Genomic DNA, 6841 nt, shown 5'->3' with positions numbered 1-6841 from the left:
ACACAGTGATGCTGAGGATCCTCCATTACATTCAGCAAACCCACACCTGGGTTTCACATAGAAAACCCCACAGAATACAGAAAATTCATCTGTGTACATAGCAGCAGTTACATATGAACACAGACATCAAAATACTTTCCTGAAAGCAAAATCTCAATTTCTGGAAGTCAGGGAATAGAAATCACTTCAGATGGAGCATAGGTATGACATAATTTTAGTTTATTTAAAGAGAGCAACATGACAGGAATAGAGGATGTCTCCTTGGGGCATAATAAAACTAAATACAAATAATAATCAGAGCAAAAAAGCTGGTATTAACAGAAATCAGCTGTTAACTTTGCCTCCTTACCACATGCAATGAAAAAAGATTTCCAACTAATCTTACAATTAAAAATAAACATTTCCTCCCAGTTAATGCAACTTGTGAAATTTGGTAAACCTGAATAGGTTATATCACAACAGACAGAACTTTTCTGTAGAATATCCTACTTTTTGTACATTAAAAATCTGATTTTCTCTTAAGCCCTCAATTCTGCACACTGCCCTGGAGCAGAAGCACAACATCCAAATTTTCAGAGTGTGAACCACACGGTTTCCTTGCCTCTGCTCAAAACACTGACCAGCACCTGGAAAAGTTCTTTAACATCAATTAACACAGAGTTAATTGCCCAAATACGAGCCCCTTTGTCAAGGCACTGATGCCAAATAGAGCAATAAACTAAGTACACTTCCCACTCTGTGTATGGGTTTTAGGAGTCTTTCAGGGAAACAAGCTTGTGTGTTTGAAACAAAGACAAGATAATCAAAGCATCTTGGTTGTTCTTTCAGGTAGATATCTTTGAAAAATGAGGTATGGGATAAAACAGTCAGCAAATTCAGGATGGTTCCCATCCTAGTCAATCCAACAAATAAGAAGGAAAAATTCTGGATTGATCACATCATAAGGACACACTGATGAGTGAGAGTTTTGACAGTGGATGGCTCTTCAAGCCAACAAAGGCTGAAAGCTGAAACTAGTCAACTGGGGACTAAAATACAGGCACACATATTCAATGGGATGGACAATTAAACATCAAAACAACTTGTGAACACTTGTGGCCTTCTCAAATACTCAAAATCATTAGTGTTTCACTAGATTAGTTCTTCATTTTCTAATCCCCACTTACCTCTGTGTGCATATATGTACACGGTTTGAGAACTGAGAGCAGCTTTTCTTACTGCAATATATATTTATACTATAACCTGTGTTTGGAGCAGTATAGCAGCTATTAGCTCTGATGCTTACAGCCCATAAATGATATTTCTTACACCTTTATGTGATGGAGACAGTTGATTGCTAAGCAAGAAAATTTCATACTCCTTGGTAACTGAACAAAGTCTTTGTAGAGATTTCTCTTTACTACAGCTGCAATTTCAGAGAATTTGCAACCTTCCCTCCTGTATGAAATCTCATCTGGCAGACAGGGAGAGAGATATGCCCACAGTCTGGGAAGTACTATAACCCCTGACTTACCACACTAAGACCTATCTCTAAGTAATGCACGCACAATTATTATGATGAGAACTCAAATGAGTCCATCACAGGCCGAATTAATTCAGCTGCTGGCCAGAAGCTTCAGGATTCTCCTTAATTTCAAGACCTAAATGAGATTCCAGGAATTCCCCTTGTAAAATATCTTATCCCCGGAACAAGGGTAATATAGGACAGATAAAAGGTGTGCCCCAGTCCTTCTTAGAAAAGAATCTAATACTGTAAAGTACATGACCTATTTATCAAGAAAATAATTTATGACTGTCCTTTCACTTTTTTCATGCTGCACAGGAAAAAAAAGAAATTACATGGACATGAAATTTGGTATTTGGTAAATAGCTAATTGGTTTTACAGAATAACAGGAAAAAGCTTTTATGGTAAGTACACATTAAACACAGTTACACAAAGTAGCTTTCTGCCTAATGACCTAATGTACACTGAGTAAGTCTGAAAATTAGCTCAGTGCCCCAAGTTCAAGATATTCCATCTGTTTCCTCTTAGTATCCTGAAAAATAGTCTTAGTATTTTTAAATTATTTTCTACTTCTCAAAAGTAAGATGCTAAGAGAATGCAAAATGTGGCTACTACAGTCTCTGAAAGATTTCCAGGATTTCTGATGCAGTCTTGTGCTAACACAGTTTATTCTTGAAATTGCACCTCCTATTGAAACCATGAAATGACAAATGCAAGAGCACTGGCAAAGATTGAGCCATTTGGTTTCAAATCTGTAGCTTCTTGAGAGATTAAAGTCTAAACTTCAAGATGCCAAGAATGCAACTCATAGAAATTATGAAATGTATGTTATTATACTAATCATATAGTGCCTAACAGCTTCACAATTAAAAACAAGCCAACCAACTATAATACAGTAGCTAGTAGTTAATGTGAGAAAGAAAATTTAAAACAAAGTTAATGCTGAAATAATAATTTCTCAACTTCCTCCAAAGCCTCCTGGATTTCAGCTCTGCCTGTTGGTCCCCTCTAGCTAGCTGGGGTATCTGATTTATCAACATGGCTTGGAAATTCATTTTTTTACTTTGCTTCCTGTTGCCATCACATTGGTTCTGTATCACCTACTTAGAACAACTGTCAGTTAATAAAAATAATTGTGTAATTACTGGTTTGCCACTGCAGAGCCCCTTGCTCTGTGTGGCCTGGCAGTGACACAGCCTCAGGACAGCTGCCTGAGGTACTCAAGCAGCTCTCTCACTTCTCAGTGCCAGTGGAAAAGCAAATGCTCCACCCAGCAGTGAAAAACAGAGCAGTTGTAAACTCATTTACCGTATTTTCCTTAGATTTCTACAAATATTCCCCACTGTAAACAGCACAAGAAAAATTGGGAAAGGGCAGCTGGGGGTTTGCCTGTTGTCTGAACTCACAACTTTATTCCAGTGATGTTCTGCAGCTCTTCAGGGCTTGATCAAGCAGCACAGGGCAGCTGCAGACACAGCACTTCCAAAGAACCACAGTGAAGACATTGAACATTGTTCTGTGACTGTATTTTTTGGAGCTTTTGCAGCAGATTTTAGACATGGAAGAGTCTGAAACAGTGCTGGAATGCCCTGCTTACACAGACACACAGAATATGATATCCCAGGAAAATTTTGTCACACAATAAAATTAAATAGGATTCAAGATCCTCAAGTTTTGCATCCCATAAAATAGAGGAAATACAATAATTTCAACAAGTTACATCTGAGTCATGTCCATAAATTACATATAAACCATATTATATTTGGTTTGAAGCTACATAGGATTTTCCCTGTCCTTTGGGGATTTTTTTTTTTTAGTGATTAGCTGTTCTTAAAATGCATGGCTTCTTCCTATCTTGAATTAATGTAGCTGTTATCCCAACTACAGATCCTATTACAGCATTTCCTGGAGGATTAAAGAGGCCCTTACTTAAGAAAAACATTTTCTACTTGTATTATATAATTATATTTTTTTTTAATGGGGCTGGAAGTGATGTCCTGAAGCCAAGTAGTTCATACTTGAGTCCAAGTCAGCATCAACTCTACTGATGGAAGTCCTGGAGATAGTTGTTTAGTCTCTAGTTAGAACAGATGGTGATTAAAAAATCTTCAGATGCAACATATTCCAGTACTTCACTATTTTCACTGACAAAATGGAGGTTTTTCTCGTGCTTCAGTTGAATTTCCTGAACTCAGAATCTTCCTGAGATTTCCTGAACAATCTCAGCCTGTTACGTCCTGTTTTGCTTTTTCACAGCCATGAAAATTACTTTATTCCACATTTCTCCTTAATTAGTTGCAATCTGCTAGCATGTTTCATCTTTTGCTCTGTAGACAAAATCCACCTAAACTTTGCATTGTTAATTATGCTTCTGAGGCCCTGAAGCCTTCTTTGAATGCTGTGACTGCTGCACCTGATAAAAGGGGACTAGAGCAGCAGACAGAAAAAGCTGGGAAATTCTATAGCATTCCTACAGCCACTATTATTAAGGATGTATCTTCTTTATACTCTTCTAACTTATTAAAATGATGACACAGCCAGCAAACATTTGTATTCTGGGCATTTCCATCCTTATTTCTCTCTTCCTCAACATCCTGCCTTCACTCCTCAATTCCTCAGTCCTTCTCCACAATTGCCTTTGTGGCTCAACAGCTGTTTGCTCATTCTGGTGTTCTCAGAAATTCAGAATTCAACCAAAGATAATCAGATTTTAAATTAAATTAAAAAAGAACACCTAGACTCATGTATATATTATGTTTCTTCTCTTCCAAAAGTAAAAAGATAACATAATAAACTAGATCACTTTCCCAAGGAACACACACATGAATAAAGTCTGAAAGATTTATTGCATATCAAAGAAAATCTTATCTACAATATTTTTTGCATAATACTGTCTTTAGGCTTGAAAAACATACACAAAACACACAGAAAATTATCATTATTGTAACACTCATATTTTTAGCAGTCCTTAGTAAATATGAACCAGGTGGTCCCCAGAGATGCCTTCCAACTGCAAAGACTCTGATACAAAGGGATCACTGTAGTTTTTTCTCCATCAAGTAATGAGTTGTTGATCTGAAACGTTGAAGAAACACCCACAAAGAGGTGATGCACAAAAAAGGAAAAAAAAAAACAAATTACATAGTAATGTAAAAAGGGAAGGCTCTCTGTCCATAAACAAATCCAGTTTTAAATCAAATGTACAAAAGATGATGACTGCCCTTGAAGACACAATTTAACTTTATTAAATGAATAACCCATTGGTGATTATGGAAAATGAAATTTTTATTACAGTTTACACATTAAATTATTATTTAATTTTACTAAAGAATAACAAAAATAATAAAGAATGTCAGTATCTTTAAGAGAAAACAAGAACTTACTTTGCAGTATGCATGAAAATTGTTATGAAGTCACCAGCCTTTTAATGGACTAATGCACACTGAAATGTAGTAAGGCACTTGGCTCATTATTTACTCACAGAGAGAATTTCACTGTTCTTCAGTACCAAATCCAATAAAATTACATACTTTATGCATAACAGCATCTGAAACACTTTGAAAATTACCATTAGTCTGAAGCCAGGACAGAATTAAACTCTGAACAAAAAAATCCCAACAAAACAAGCACCTTTAAAACTTAAAAAAAAAAAAAAAAAAAAAAAGAAATTAAACAATAAATGCATTTCAAATTTTCCTTAGGAGAGGTATTAAATCATGTGCTTCCTACTGCTGTAACAAGATAAAATATTAAAAAAAATACTGCAGTTAAGGAAGGACTTGGGTCCAGGCAGACTTCGCTTAAGAATCATGCCCAAAACTTGCAGTTGTGATGGACAGTGGGCATTCAAGAATGCTAGAAAGTATGATCTATATCAAAATAAATTAAGTTTAAATTAGCAGAATTGGTCACTTCTACATATTGTACCAGAGAAGACTCAACAAGAATGCGAATACCTGTCTGTACCTTTTCCCCATCCTTTTACATTTTTTAATTTTTTTTTTAACTGATTGTGAAAAAAACTTTGTTCTACTGTAATGAATTACATAACAAAAAGAAGTGCCAAGAACAGTCCTGTAGATATCTTTATTCAGATCCTCACCAAGAACACACCACAGCTCGGTATTTTTTGCATGAAAAATGTCCAAGGTGTATCTGGGAGTTGTGGAGGAGCATCTCTGGAAAATCATGTTACATTTCATACCACCATACAGTATTTTCAGGAATCCTTTTTCGCTAGCCAAAATAATACCATCTTCCTTCATCCCCTGAGGAAAGGAGTTGAGTCTTTGCTATATGCTCAGCAACGGGGCTGCCCCAAAAAGTCAAGACCTCACTTTTAAGCATTTATAGAATCATAGAATTGGGTGGGTTGGAAGGGACCTCAGAGATAATCGAGTCCAACCCGTGAACCACCGTTGCGGTTGCTAGACCATGGCACTGAGTGCCACATCCAGTCTCTTTTGAAATATCTCCAGGGACGGAGAATCCACTACTTCCCTGGGCAGCCCATTCCAATATCTGATCACTCTCTCCGTAAAGAAATTCTTTCTAATATCCAACCTAAACCTCCCCTGGCACAACTTGAGACCCTGCTCTCGTCTTGTTGAAAGTCGTCTGGCAAAAGAGACCAACCCCCCCCGGCTCCAACCTCCTTTCAGGGAGTTGTAGAGAGTGATGAGGTCTCCCCTGAGCCGCCTCTTCTTTAGGCTGAACAACCCCAGCTCCCTCAGCCTCTCCTCATAGGATCTGTGCTTGAGTCCCTTCACCAGCCTGGTTGCCCTCCTTTGGACCTGCTCCAGGACCTCGATATCCTTCCTAAACTGAGGGGCCCAGAACTGGACACATTTATTCGACACCACAACACGAAACTAGTGGATGTTGTCAGTAAAAGGCTGTGGGTCCCGCCTCCAGCACCTCACAAGCACTCCTTGCAAAACCTCACCTCAGGCTTGGACCGAAAGCCCATGGGGTCTGGCACCCAACCGTGCCCTAACACCTCAGCGAAGCCCCGGAGAGGGGGGGGACAAGGGACCACAACACCACCAGCCTGCGCTGTCGAGGGGTAACACGGCACAGCGAGGAGGGCAGACAGCCCGTGAGCAGAAACACGGGCAAGGAAATAAACCCAGACCCCTCCTGGGAAGGCTGCGAAGAGGCAGCGAAGGGAAAAAGACGGCGCCGGGCGGGGGGCGGGCGGGAGCGCTGGCCCCGCCCCCTGGGATCGTTGTCATAGCAACGCCGCGACCGCTCCCCACCCAGCCGGCTGCGCGGGCTGCGAGTGAGGAAGGGGCAGGACTTCCGGCATGTTCCTCCCCACCCATCTTCTTCTTCCG

This window comes from Calypte anna, chromosome 2 (assembly GCF_003957555.1).
Source record: "Calypte anna isolate BGI_N300 chromosome 2, bCalAnn1_v1.p, whole genome shotgun sequence".
Taxonomy (NCBI): domain Eukaryota; kingdom Metazoa; phylum Chordata; class Aves; order Apodiformes; family Trochilidae; genus Calypte; species Calypte anna.
This window is presented reverse-complemented; position numbering follows the sequence as displayed.